Genomic DNA, 14,847 nt, shown 5'->3' with positions numbered 1-14,847 from the left:
AGCTGGGACTACAGGCACACACCACCATGCCCAGCTAATTTTTGTATTTTTAGTAGAGATGGGATTTCACCGTGTTGGCCAGGATGGTCTCAATCTCTTGACTTCGTGATCCACCCGCCTCAGCCTCTCAAAGCGCTGGGATTACAGGTGTGAGCCACCATGCATGGCCAGCACAATCTATTTTTTAATTTCCATTTTTATTTTAGACTCGGGGTATACGTGCAGGTTTTTTACAAGAGTATATTGTGTGGTGCTGAAATTTGGGCTTCTATTGCTCCCATCACCCAGATAGTGAACATAGTACCCGATAGGAAGTTTTTCAGCCCTTCCTCCCTCCCTCCCTCCCTCCCTTCTTTCTTTTGGGGTCCCCAGTGTCTATTGTTCCCATCTTCAGGTCCAAGTGAACCCAAGATTTAGCTCCCACTTACCAAGAAGAACATGTGATATTTGGTTGCCTGTTTCTCCATTGGTTCATTTAGGATAACTGCTTCCATCTGCATCTATGTTACAACAAAGGACATGATTTTGTTCTTTTTTATGGCTGCACAGTATTCCATGGTGTGTATGTACCACATTTTTCTTTATCCAATCCACTGTTAATGGACACCTATGTTGATTCCATTTCTGCTACTGTGAATAGTGCTGTGATGAACATACGAGTACATGTCTTTTTGGAAGAATGATTTATTTTTCCATTGGGTATATACCCAGTAATGGGATTGCTGGGTCAAATGGTTGTTCTATTTTTGGTTCTTTGAGAGCTCTTCAAACTGCTTTTCATAGTGGCTGAACTAATTTGCATCCCCACTAACAGTGTATAAGTGTTCCTTTTTCTCTACAACCTCACCAACATCTATTATTTTTTGACTTTTTGATAATAGCCATTCTGACTGGTGTGAGATAGTAGTATCTCATTGTGCATTTCTCTGACGATTACTGATGTTGAGTATTTTTTCTTATGTTTGTTGGCTGCTTGTCTGTCTCCTTTTGAAAAGTGTCTGTTCATGTCCTTTGCCCACTTTTTAATGGAGTTGCTTTTTCTTCTGGGTTTATTTAGGTTCCTTATAAATTCTGGATATTAATCCTCTGTTGGATGCATGATTTGCAAATATTTTCTCTTTCTGTAGATTGTTTGTTTACTCTGTTGAGAGTTTCTTTTGCTGCAAAGCACAGTCTTGACTTGCAAAACTCACAGTGTCAGGTCAGGGAAGAGAGACAGTCTCTTGAAAGGCCCATAACACACATAGACACATAGACATATGAACAAACACCATCTGGTGGCATCTCATTTCCCCAACACACACACGTATATTACTGGTATCTCTGTTGGCAAAAAGAAAGCAGTCCTGAGGCCACAATTATTTGGCCTAAGTCATCTATCAAGAATTACCTATTTGGAGTAGATGTTGACAAAATGATAAACGTCCAAGCCAAGTCTTCTGGTGACCCACATGTTCTGGCTTCTTTTAGAGATGTAAGTCCCTAGGGGAGCTAAAAGGCACATGTTTGCTCTTGGCTTTAAATTCCCATATTATAACAGATGGTCATGGTGTAGCCATATGCCATTAAAACTAGGGAGAGATATTTAGGCTCAAGTTTTAAGGTAATGAGGGAACTTGGTGGAGTAGGGTGGAGATAGCATTTGTCATAAGTGATTTCCCTGCAAGATTTAGACTTTGGCATGAGAATTTCTTAGTTCTACTGCATACAACTGCACTTTATGAGGCCTTGACCTAGCACATGGAAGAAATAGAGAAAGCAGCAGGAATTCATTTTTAAGTCAGAGGTTCCCCCACATTTTCTCAGTTAATTAGGTGCCCTTAGCATCTCTAATTTTTCCACTGCACCTCTAGGTCAAAATAAATTGCTAACAATAGCACTAAAAGTAGCTTAGGTCTAAACAACTTAATTATTACTCATATCTTTTTTTTTTTTTTGAGTCTTGCTCTGTCGCCCAGGCTGGAGTGCAGTGGCGTGATCTCGGTTCACTGCAACCTCCACCTCCCTGGTTCAAGCAATTCCCCTGCCTCAGCCTCCCGAGTAGCTGGGATTACAGGCACCCGCCACCATGCCTGGCTAATTTTTTGTATTTTTGGTAGAGATGAGGTTTCACCATGTTGGCTCGACTGGTCTCAAACTCTTGACCTCAGACAAACCAACCACCTCGGCTTCCCAAAGTGCTGGGTTTACAGGCATGAGCCACTGTGCCCGGTCTTACTCATATCTTAACAACTTAGTGGTTGCTTAAAGAATAGTACATATAAATTGAAATAAAAATATTTTTATTTCTTTTTCTTTTTCTTTTCTTTTTTTTCTGAGACTGAGTTTCGCTCTGTCGCCAGGCTGGAGTGTAGTGGCTTGATCTCTGCTCACTGCAACCTCCGCCTTCCAGGTTCAAGTGATTCCCCTGCCTCAGCCTCCCAAGTAGCTGGGACTACAGGCACATGCCACCACACCCAGCTAATTTTTGTATTTTTTGTAGAAACAGGGTTTCACCATGTTGGCCAGGATGGTCGCAATCGGTTGACCTCGTGATCTGCCTGCCTCGGCCTCCCAAAGTGTTGGGATTACAGGCGTGAGCCACTGCACCTGGCCTATTTCATTCTTAACCACAATTACTGAGTGAGGTGTGTGTGCCTGTTGGGCATGACACAACTCAAACTTTGGAATTGGATGGAACACCACACTGATTCTTGTGCAATGCTTGCTTTTATTTCAGCAACAGCTGAAAACTCAGCTCGACAAAGAAAGTACGTAATGGAAAGGAATGTAGCACCATGCAATAATAAAACTGTGAACTCCCTTGAGGTAATAATTCATACAGTGTCCAACAGATGCCGCTATGTTCACAGCTTAAAAATACTCCATGTCACTGCAGAGCGCAGTTCCATGTTTGGAACTGCTGTCTCAAATTTGTTGCCATGCTTTGTTTTCTGTAGCTTGTTCAGAACAATGGGATGATGAGAGGTGATATGAGTGAGAGAAGGGGACAACTGAAAGCAGTGAGAGACTCAAGCTGGATTTATGGCATTCTGCCACCAGGTTACCCCACATACACACAGCCACTCTAATTGGAATCACTTTACATTTGTGACAAAACTCTGGTGGGCCTTAGTACATTCCCATAGTCCATTCTCTCCCCAACCCTCTTAACTATTTTTTTTATTTATTTATTTTGAGACAGAGTCTTGCTCTGTTGCCCAGGCTGGAGTACAATGGCATGGTCTCAGCTCCCTGCAACCTCTGCCCCCCAGGCTCAAGTGATTCTCCTGCTGTAGCCTCCCGAGTAGTTGGGACTATAGGTGCCTGCCACCATGCCCAGCTAATTTTTTTTTTATTTTTTTATTTTTAGTTGAGACAGGGTTTTGCCACGTTGGCCAGGCTGGTTTCGAACTCCTGACCTCAAATGATCCTGTCCGCCTCGGCCTCCCAAAGTGCTGGGATTACAGGCACGAGCCACAGAACTTGGCCTTCTTAGCTATTTTATACCTTTGCTTCTCTTCTCAAACTTTGAACACCTTCTACCCACACTCAAAAGCAGATGATCTTGCTTCATACTTCACTGAGAAGAGACTTCACAGACTCTCTTCATCACATCTCCACCTACATAACTTGCCTCTTCACCTATTACCACAGATGAACAAAACCATCTCAAGTCAATGCCTCCATTTGCGTGCCAAATCTCATTCTTTCTCATTGTCTTAGTTCACTAGGGCTGCTATAACAAACTGCCTTAGACTGGATAATTACTAAAGAACAAGAATTTATTTCTTACAGATCTGGAGGCTGGGAAATCCAAGATCTAGGCACCAGCAGATTCAGTGTCTGGCGAGGGCCTGTTCCTCACTCGCAGCTTCTTGCTGTGTGCTCACATGGTGGAAGGGTAGAAAGGGCCAAAAAGGCTCCCTCAAGCCATTTTATTTTTTCAGGGTACTAATCCCATTCACCTAGTAGCTTCCTAAAGGCCCCACCGCTTAATACTCTTGCACTGGGGATTACATTTCAACATGAATTTTGAAGGGACACAAACATTCAAACCAGAGCACTCATACACTCGTGGAATCACTTCAACATTTCTCCTCTCTCTCTGCTACATTAGCATTTTTTCACCCTTTACCAGATCATTTCCAACAGCATACATGTTCAACTAAAAAATAAATAAATAAAATTAAAATCGTCCATTAACCCTTCTTCCCCTGCCAACAACTTCCCCATTTATTTTCTCCTCTTTGCAACAAAAGTCCTCAAAAGAATTATCTGTACTCACAGTCCAATTCCTCTATTCCTGTTGTCCCATAAATCCACACCAATCTTTCTTTCTCCTACCATTCCACTTACACTTTCCTTATCAAAGTCTCCAGTAGACTCTACGTTGTGAAATTCAATGCTAGATCTAATTCCAAAATACTACTTTTGATTAGCAGTATTTGACACAGGTGACTGCTGCCTTTTTCTTGAAATATTTTTATTCAGTTGGCTTCCAGGATACCACAGACCTCCGTCATCGGCTCCTACATCTCAGTTGCATGTGCTGGGTTTTTTTCTTTTTCTTTCTCCACCTTTGGTGACCTCATTCAATACCATGATTTGAAAGGCATTCTATCTACTGGATTACAACCAAATTTACATCCCCATCCCCAAAATTCTCTCCTAAAATCTAGACGTGTATGATTGCCCTACTCAATATCCCCCCTCGTTTGAATAGTAGATATTTCAAACTTAACATAAGCAAACCGGAGTGCCGATCTTCATGAGCAAACCTGTTCTACTCGCAGTCTTTCCCATCTCGGTTGATGGTAAATCCATCCTTCCAGTTGTTCAGGTCAAAAACCCAAGGGTGTGTGTGTTCCACACAAGTAGGAGTAAACGCATTCTACCATATCTCTTCCTTCAGCTGCAGCTAAAAACCCTGGACAAAACACATAAAATAAATATCAGAAGACTGAAAGGTGGAGAAAATATGGAAAATTAGCTAGATACTTTAGGATTCAAAAAAGGATATGGAGGTTAGTTTCCTATTTAACCTTTTCACTTATATATTCTGGACTGGGGAATCTTAGAATCTGGAAACACCATGCAAATAGCTGACAAAAGAAACGCCCCAAGAAAAGACTGTTCTTTTTAGCCAAACCACAAGGTTTGATTAAAAAGCATTCTTTTTAATCAGAGGGGAATCCTCATGCTCCCTTCTGCATCTTCTGGACATTCTGCCTCTATTAGAAAATCCTTTTCTGCTATCAGCCTCCACCACCAGCCTCTTATGCTCTCCCATGGACGTAATCTTTTGAAACAAAATTCAGAAAGTTTTACAGGTGAATTTGCTTTTTAGCCCTAAAACACACTTCTGTGGAAGGAGTAAAATTAAGCTGAATACTTCCTTGAGTGGTGGAAGGAAAAGAGGAAATTACATGGAAAAGAAGAAAAATCCTAGAAATGAACCTCTCAAGATATTCTCCAGGCACATGAGTAGAAGAACTGCTCTTGGTTAAGGGAAAGTGGCATGGGACCCTGGTGACTTGGCTCTCTACCCTCTCTTCTTTCTTCACTGAAGCTACAGAGCTCCTCAGAGCACTTTGAAAAACACCAAATAGTGGCAGAAATCGATGGAGCTCAAAGAATGTTCTGTTCCATCAACAACCAACATAAATAATGGATCCTTACAAATAGAACTGAAATGTTAGCTGCATCCCAAATTAATGGTGCTGAAAAGAATATATTATAGACCAGTGTCTCAGTCTAAATGTGGATGATACAGTCATCACTGTGCCCAGACATCTGGTACATAAACACTTGGATATTTTGGAACAGGATGAGCAAACACAATGGCAAAGCTCTGAAAGGCGACTGGTCAACTGAGCAGAGAGGTTAGCAGAGCTGACCAGCACATGGAAACAAATTTTGCTTGCCCATTGACAGGACATGACTTGATTGCATAATGTTGAATTTTTTTCCTTTTTTTTCTCCTTCATGTCAGATGGGTAATGCGCTGACATCATAACAGGGTTGGAGGGAGGCACATCTCACATGTGAGTGTGAAAACCCAATCATCACATGTATGAACCACAAAAGGATCTCAATATACCTTTAAATAAGAATCTCAACTTTTAAAATATTTTGAAAACACTGAGACTTATATCAATATTGAAAAGTCAACTTTGAAATAAAAGGTTGTTTAAAATATTCTGTTAGGCCAACTCAGAGTCTTCAAGGGGTGGAAGCTATTACTATCTCCCTATCTTTTGTAAAAAAAAAAAAAAAAGAAAGAAAAGAAACATAAACAGGGGCAGATAACCTCTGAGTAAATTTATAGGTGCAAAATTCTCTCTTTATTTCCCCAATAATTATTTATCCTTTTTATCCAAGATGATAAAGAGTACTTACTCTCTTGTACCAGATACCATAGTATTTTAATAGAACATTTAAAATATGAGTAATATATCGTAGATAAAATACTCAAAGGAAAGATCTGGAAAACCTGTAATACTAGTGCAATGAAATTAACACAGCTTTCTAGTCAGACAAGGCAGAGTTTGGTTCTTATTACCAATTTATCAGTGGCATCTTGAAACCAAAGCAGTCTCAGGGACGATCAGAAAACCAAGGCCACCAAGTACATGTAGGGGTGGGGGAGCCTGGACTGAAGACCCTATTCTTTATCTTATACTTGGAAGAATCCTAGTAAAATCCTAGAATTAATGTTCTGACATGAAGCAGGCAAGTCACTGACTTGCCAAAGAATCACATCATCTTCGAAGTGAGAGGTACTTTGGTCTCATCATCCAACCAACTCTCCCAATTTGACTTGACGGTTAGAGTGGAGACAGGGTCAGAAGTATTGGTTTATGGGCTAATTGTATGTAAGTATTGTCTGTGTGTGTGTCTGTGTGTGTGTCTGTGTGTGTGTGTGTGTGTGTGTTCATCCTTACCTTATTGGTGGGCCAGTCCCAGTCCCATCTTAAAATCCAAAGGGGGTGAAACATAGGAGAGCAATTCGGTTACTTTGCAGCAACCTAGCGATAGAGCTTCACAATTTAACATTCAGTTTCTTCCTAGAATTCACAGTTCCCCGCAGGGAGAACATACCACCAAAGCCATTTTTTCTAATTTCATTTTGAGACTCATATACATTTCATATTTAAGATTATTACTGGTTTTACTAAAACACTGTCAAATATGTATTCCTGGTAGCTTTTGTGCACCATATGAACATATCCATGAATTTTCTAGCAACTTAAATGTTTCCCCTAAATATGTATAAAAGCATGATACGATGACAGGTCTCACCCTTTCACCCAGGCTGGAGTACAGTGGCGCAATCTCAGCTCACTGCAGCCTCCACCTTCTGGGCTCAAGTGATCCTCCCACTTCAGCCTCCCAAGTAGCTGGGACTACAGGTGCACACCACCACGCCCAGCTAATTTTAATTTTTGTAGAGACAATGTCTTGACATGTTGCCCAGGCTGTTCTCGAACTCCTGGGCTCAAGCAATCCACCTGCCTTGGCCTCCCAAAGTGCTGCGATTACAGGCGTGAGCCACTGCGACTGGCTCATTAGTCTATTTAGATCATGCATATCATCATAGGATTGCAAGAATTATTACAAAATAAGCCATATCACCTCTCCTTGCTGACAGAAATAGACTGGAACTCTGGAAAGGGAAGCTTCCCCTTGATCCAAGAATCTGCACTGATTATGAGCTGCTGCACAGGAAATTTACCAGGCCTCAGCATTACCCTGTGTCCATTCTAAGTTAACATGTCATCAATTCTTCAAAACTCAGCTGCTGCTGGCATATCATTTTCCAAAGGGAGAAGATAAGTTGCAACATCCATTCTAAGCACTAAATAATACCATCTTGATGTACATAGCAAAGCTAAGTAACCATACCGAGAGTGACCATTCATTAGGGATAGCTGCCCGCCCACACAGCTGGGAGGCTCATCAGCCCACTTGTGTTGAGCACAAGGCACTCTTTTTTTTTTCTTTTTCCAGACAGGGTCTTACTCTGTTGCCCAGGCTGGAGTACAGTGGTGCAGTCATAGCTCACTGCAGCCTCAAACTCTAGGGTTCAAAAGATTCTTCCACCTCAGCCTACTAAGTAAGTGGGACTGCAGCTGCATGTCACCACACCTGGCCAATTTTTTATTTTTGTAGGGACAGAGTCTTACTATGTTGCCCAGGCTGGTATTGAACTCCTAGGCTCAAGGGATCCCCCTTCCTTGGCCTCCCAAAGCCCCAGGATTACAGGTGTGAGCTGCCACCAAAGAACTCTTGATACACATGATGTCATCTAATCCTTACAGCAGCCCTGCTATTATTACTCCCATTTTATAGACATGGAGACTGAGGCTCAAAGGTCAAATAACTTCCCCAAATTTACCAATTAAGGGGCAGCATCTCAGTTCCACCCTTGGTCTAATTCCAAAGCCTCACTAGAGAACAGAATGTACAATTCACATCACCTTTAAAGATCGGGGCGAGATTTCAAAGGCAGTTACTTCAGGCCACGCTTCCAGATGTAGAGAAGAGCCAATCACTCGCTTCCCATCTGAAAAGTTTCAGGAGCTCCAGGCTCTTTGCCTGTCCTTGAACACACTCCTGCTTTTCCAGAGCTGTTGCTCCTCTCAGGTCAGCAGAAGCACATGGAGAAGTGGCAGGACCCCGAGATGGCAACCAAGAGGCGTGGGGTCAGGCCCAGCTCTGTTACTATCAGCCAGAGCTTCCTGGGCTTTCTTTTGCAAAGTAAGAGGATTGTACTAGATCCTTGATTTCAGCTGTGCTATATCCAAACCCAAATAAAAGACACCTGACTTTTTAGTCAGCTTAATCTCAACAGTCTCTTTCTACCCTAAAATGCCATAGTTTGCAGTGATTTCTCACGAAGCCTTCCTTCATAGCTCACCCAGCCCACTGAGATCTCTTTCTGCTCTGAATTCATGACTCATCCTTGCCATATAAAATGCTGCCCCAACATTTAGCAGGGCTGGGGCAAGAATATAAAGGGAGAACCAGGTACCATTTATCTAAATATGTAAAATTTATAAATCAAACTAATTGGCTGTCATATATGTTCTGTTCTTCTACCTTGTCAAAATCATCTTCGGAATGCACTGAAAACCCAGGCTTGAGTTTAGCATCCTCAGAGCTCCCGGAGGCCTGTTCTGGAAAGTGACAGTGAACACAGAGCCACTCTTGGTCTAGGACTCCGGCCTGCAGCCCTCCCAACTTTATCTCCAATCTGGCTCTGTTTCCACAGCAAGAAGGGGGGTCCCAGGTGTGGACACACCAGTACACACACACATGCCATCAACCTTCACACACACACACACACACACACACACACACACACACACACACACACAGCTGTCTCTTGCCTACCACTGGGTTCCTTGGAGAACAGATCCGAAAAGAGGCATGTTCAGGAGTTGTGCCTCTTCCCAGATGTGGCTTAGAGTTGGCTCAGGACTTTTTGGACTGGGTATTCTAGAATCCCAGGAGCACAGAGTACGGTCCAGAAGAAGGTGGGTGGCCCCTTACTTCCTGCCTCCCCTCACCCCTCTCGCACACACCATGCATTCTTTACTTGGAAGGTGGCCTTTGGATGGAAAAAAAGCCAGGCTCTTGAAGACATGTGTGCAGAGCAGGGGACCCTGTTGTTGGAGTGTGAAGGCAGCACTAACTTCCTGACATGACTTTCATCCTTTCTTACCTTTACCTCATCTACTTTCCTCTTGTCAGATACGATCTCGAGAAAGCTCTGATTCCTATGAGTCCCAGCCTTTCCCTAACTATCAGGGATGGATAAGTGTCTTAATCAGTTCAGGCTGCTTTAACAAAATACCACAGACTGGGTGGTTTGTAAACAATAGACATTTACTTCTCACAGTTCTGGGGGCTGGAAGCCCAAGATCAGGGTGCCAGCATGGTTGGGGGTCTGGTGAGGGCCCTCTTCTGGGTTGCAAACTGTGGTCTTCCCGTTGTATCCTCACATGGTGGAAACAGGGCAGGAGAGCTGTCTGGGGTCTCCCCTCTAAGGCCATTAATCCCATTCATGAGGACGTCACCCTCATGACCTAATCACTTCCTAAATTTCCTGCCTCATTATACCATCCTAATGAGAGATTTCAACACATAAATTTGGAGGGAGAAGTGCACATTGAGTCCATAACAATAAATAATTGAATATTTTACTTTCAGGCTTTCCTCTGCAGAATGCCTTTTCTGTTACAAGAATCTTTATTTAGCATTTATACAGAGTTCTAGAAACCTAAACAATCAATAATCAATCATTTAGATTTAACTGTCTATCACAAGGGTCATAGCTATAAAGTATTTCTTCGCTTAGTGTTTCTTCAAGTCAATCTTTTAATTCATTTGTGGTTTACTGTAAATAGATTTCTCCAGCATATTCATCACATAGAATATGAGAGCTATACTCTCCGAAACCGCGTACATCCCCGTGTATGTTTCTGTTGCTACCTGGATGAAGGATACTTTGGCTGGGTATGGAAACCTTAGCTTGTAATCTTTTTCTAGCACTAGTTAATATATGCAGTCCAACTGTTTCCTAGCTTCCAGTGATGACAGACAAGGCATTCAACATCACTCCAAATCTTTTGCTTTAGTAAGTTTCTTATTTTCATTCCAGAAGATTTTCAGCTTTTCAGCTGATAAATCAATAGTTTATAATTTCTCTTTTGGTTTATTATTTAATCTGTTATGTAAAAGGCTTTAAGTTATTTTATTATACAAATTTTAAACATGCACAAGATTGCAGAGAATAGCACATGGACTCTTGCACACCACTCCCCAGATTCAACAGTTCTCAAGAGTTTTCCATACTTACCAACCCATGTCTATTTTCTTTTTCTTTGTTAAAAGTATTTTAAAGAAAATCCTAGACAACGTGTCCTTTCTCTACTGCATACTTTAGCCCCTAAAGTATAACAGCATTATCTTCCTTAATCCCAATGTTATCACACCTAATAAAATTAGCAATAATTCTTCAGAGACATTTTATAATCAGACCATGATTAGATTCTTCCAGTTGTCTCAAAAATACTTGTACGGGGTCGGGCGCAGTGGCTCATGCCTGTAATCCAGGCATGGTGGCATATGCCTGTAATCCCAGCTACTTGGGAAGCTGATGCAGGAGATTCGCTTGAACCTGGGAGGCAGAGGTTTCAGTGAGCCAAGATGGCACCATTGCACTCCAGCCTGCGCAATGAGAGTGAAACTCCATCTTAAAAAAAAAAATACTTGTACAGACTGTTTATTCAAATTCAGATCAAATCAAAGTCCATTCATTTCATTTGCGTATTGTAATTTCTAAGTCTCTTTTAATCAAATTGATTCCTCTCTCTCTCCCTTGCTTTCTGATGTTGGCTTATTTAAGAAGCCAGACAAGGTGTCCTATAGAATGTCCCATATTTTGATTTCTTTTTTGCTTCCTTGTGGTTTTAACTTCCTTCTTTATCTCTTGTGTTTCCCTAGAGGCTTAGTTAGATTCAGGCTTAACATTTTTTTTTTTTTTTTTTTTTGGCAAGAATACGTTACAGTTGGTGCTGTGTGCTTCATATCACATTACGTCAGGAGGCACTAAATGATCGGTTTCCATTTTTAGTGATGCTGAGATTGATCAAAGAATTCAAGTAGTGACAGCCAGACCCCTCCATTCTCCTTCCCCACCAACCAATCACGAAGTAATGTTATCCTCTGGTGATTGCTGTGTGACTCAATTGTTTCACTAGGGGTGGCAAAGTGATGGTTTTCTGATTCTGTCATTCCTTATTCATTTATTAGCTGGAATTCCTCAGTAAATAATAATTTTCTCTCTCCAATTAGAGCTATTTAATTATCCTGAAAGACAAGATGAGTGCTTAATTCATCTCTTTTAATTGTAAATTTTCAGAGTAAGGAATTGCTGCCCTGGTATTTGCAATGGTGTCCAATTAGCTGGAGCTCTCTTTCTCTCATATGTTCAATGTGTTCATTTAATTGAATGAATATATTTTTCTTATTAATGCCCAAATTGTGCACTTTTGGCTATGACTTTATACTTTTCTCTTTTGTCATACTGAAAATTTTGGTTATTAATAACATCAGCCTAATTATCTATTTTTATTATCCTACACTATGTAAAAATTTCAAAATACTAGTAATACAGTATACCTACTTAAAATCAGACTACCCAGTCAACTCTAACATTTACTTGCACTTCTATTTGCCCTTAGAATATATCTCTATAAGCACACATAGTCAAAATATTATTTTCTAAAATCACTTGAAACAACTCTTTTGTCTGAATGTCATACACATTGACTCATTTATTGTTGTTTGAATTTAATTTTTAGTTTTTAAACTTTTTTTTTTTTTGAGATGGAGTCTCACTCTGTCGCGCAGGCTGGAGTGCAGTGGCACGATCTCGGCTCATTGCAAGCTCCGCCTCCTGGGCGCACGCTATTCTCCTGCCTCAGCCTCCCAAGTAGCTGGGACTACAGGCGGCCACCACCACACCCGGCTAATTTTTTGTATTTTTAGTAGAGACGGGGTTTCACCATGCTAGCCGGGATGGTCTCGATCTCCTGACCTCATAATCCACCTGCCTCAGCCTCCCAAAGTTCTGGGATTACAGGCATGAGCCACTGCACCCAGCCTAGTTTTTAAACTTCTATTTTATTTTTGAATTGTCTCTGAAATCAAAGCTATATAGCAAATGACTCTCAAGACAGTCCTGCTTATACTCCTGTCCCGTTCATTCTACTTCCTCCCTCTCCATAAAAGCAGCTATTTTTGTTAGCTTTAATTTTATCTTTCTAGTCTTTCTTTTAACAAATATAAGCCGTACTTGCATTCTCCTTGCTTGCTTGCACACTGGGTTGCATACTATATATTTTTTATTTACTTATTTATATTGAGACATGGTCTCACTCCATCACCCAGGCTGGAGTGCAGTGGCACGATCACAGCTCACTGCAGCCTTGACCTCCCAGGCTCCAGCAATCCTCCCACCTCAGCTTCCCAAGTAGCTGGGACCACAGGTGTGTGCCACTACCCGTGGCTAATTTTTGTGTTTTTGGTAGAGATGGGGTTTTGCCATGTTGTCCAGGCTGGTCTCCAATTTCTGAGCCCAAATGATCTACCTGCCTCAGCCTCCCAAAGTGCTGGGATTATAGGCGTGGCCACTGTGCCCAGCTGGTTGCATACCATATATGCTATTTTCAGTGTACTTTCTTCATTTAGCAATATATCCACCACTCACTCCACAGCAGCATGTGGTGGCCCTCCTCATGCCTCTTTTACTGCTACATGGCATTACATTGGGAAAATGCGTCATAGTTATGTAACCAGTCCCCTAATTAGATGCATAAATCATTTTATATTTTTGCTAGTGTGCCTTTGGGAAATTGAATTGCTGGGCCAAAGTATAAATGCATATAATTTTTCCTAGACATTGACAAATTATTCTCCATTTTGCATTGCTACCAGTTTTAGAGTGTCTGTTTCTCCAGTGTCTTGTCGATAAAACTTATTGTCAATTTTTGTTACTATGACAGATTAAAGTTGGGCGCAGTGGCTCACGCCTGCAATCCCAGCACTCTGGGAGGCCAAGGCTGGCAGATCACGAGGTCAGGAGTTTAAGACCAGCCTGACCAACACAGTGAAACTCCGTCTTTACTAAAAATACAAAAATTAGCCGGGCGTGGTGGCAGGCACCTGTAATCCCAGTTACTCGAGAGGCTGACGCAAGAGAATCGATTGAAACTGGAAGGCAGAGGTTGCAGTGAGCCGAGATCACACCACTGCATTCCAGCCTGGCTGAAAGGGTGAAACTCCATTTTGGGGCGGAAAAAAAAAACAGTAAAATGAAATCTCAATGTAATTTGACTTACATTTATTTTACCTGCATGCAATTGAGCATTTTTTCATATGTTTAAGGCCATTTTTATTTTTCTTTGAACTTTATATTTTTGTACATTGTTTACTGTAAGTTAATTTGTACATTTTTTCTTTTTTTTTTTTTTGAGACTGAGTCTCGGTCTGTCGCCCAGGCTGGAGTGCAGTGGCACAATCTCAGCTCGCTGCAACATTTGCCTCCCGGGTTCACGCCATTCTCCTGCCTCAGCCCCCCGAGTAGCTGGGACTACAGGTGCCTGCCACCATGCCCGGCTAATTTTTTGTATTTTTAGTAGAGATGGGGTTTCACTGTGTTAGCCAGGATGGTCTTGATGTACATTTTTTAAACAAATTTTCAGAGACTGATATGGTTTGGCTCTGTGTCCCCACCCAAATCTCACCTTGAACAGAGATCTAGCCCTTTATCAGAGACTTAAATTGCAAATATCTTTTCCTAGTTTGTTAATTTATCTTGTGATCTTGCATCTGAATTTTTTTTTAGATGGAATCTCACTGTGTCACCCAGGCAGGAGTGCGGTGGCACGATCTTGGCTCACTGCAATCTCCACCTCCTGGGTTCAAGCCATTCTTCTGTCTCAGACTCCTGAGTAGCTGGGATTACAGGTGTGTGCCACCACACCCGGCTAATTTTTGTATTTTGAGTAGAGACGGGGTTTCACCATGTCGGCCAGGCTGGTCTCGAACTCCTGACCTCAGGTGATCCACCCTCCTTGGCCTCCCAAAGTGCTGCAATTACAGGCATGAGCCACTGCGCCCAGGCTTGCATCTGAATTTTTTGTCATACAGTATTATTTAAATTTTATGTGGTCAAATTTATACCTGTTTTTGAGACAGAGTCTTGCTCCATTGCCTAGACCGGAGTGCAGTGGGGTAATCATAGCTCACTGCAACCTCAAACTCCTGGGCTCAAGCAATCCTCTTGTGCCGGCC

At 41.8% G+C, this 14,847-nt stretch overlaps 1 non-coding gene across 1 annotated transcript; it reads right to left on the bottom strand.

The window, feature by feature from the left end:
- Positions 1 to 5,968: 5,968 nt before the first annotated feature.
- LOC115835317 lies at positions 5,969 to 6,072 on the bottom strand. Its single transcript, XR_004030303.1, has one exon. It is a non-coding gene; the product is annotated as a small nucleolar RNA U13 (small nucleolar RNA).
- Positions 6,073 to 14,847: the final 8,775 nt, after the last annotated feature.

This window comes from Nomascus leucogenys, chromosome 5 (assembly GCF_006542625.1).
Source record: "Nomascus leucogenys isolate Asia chromosome 5, Asia_NLE_v1, whole genome shotgun sequence".
NCBI classification, from domain to species: Eukaryota; Metazoa; Chordata; class Mammalia; order Primates; family Hylobatidae; genus Nomascus; species Nomascus leucogenys.
The sequence above is the reverse complement of the archived record's forward strand: the minus strand, read 5'-3'. Positions and strand labels throughout refer to the sequence as shown.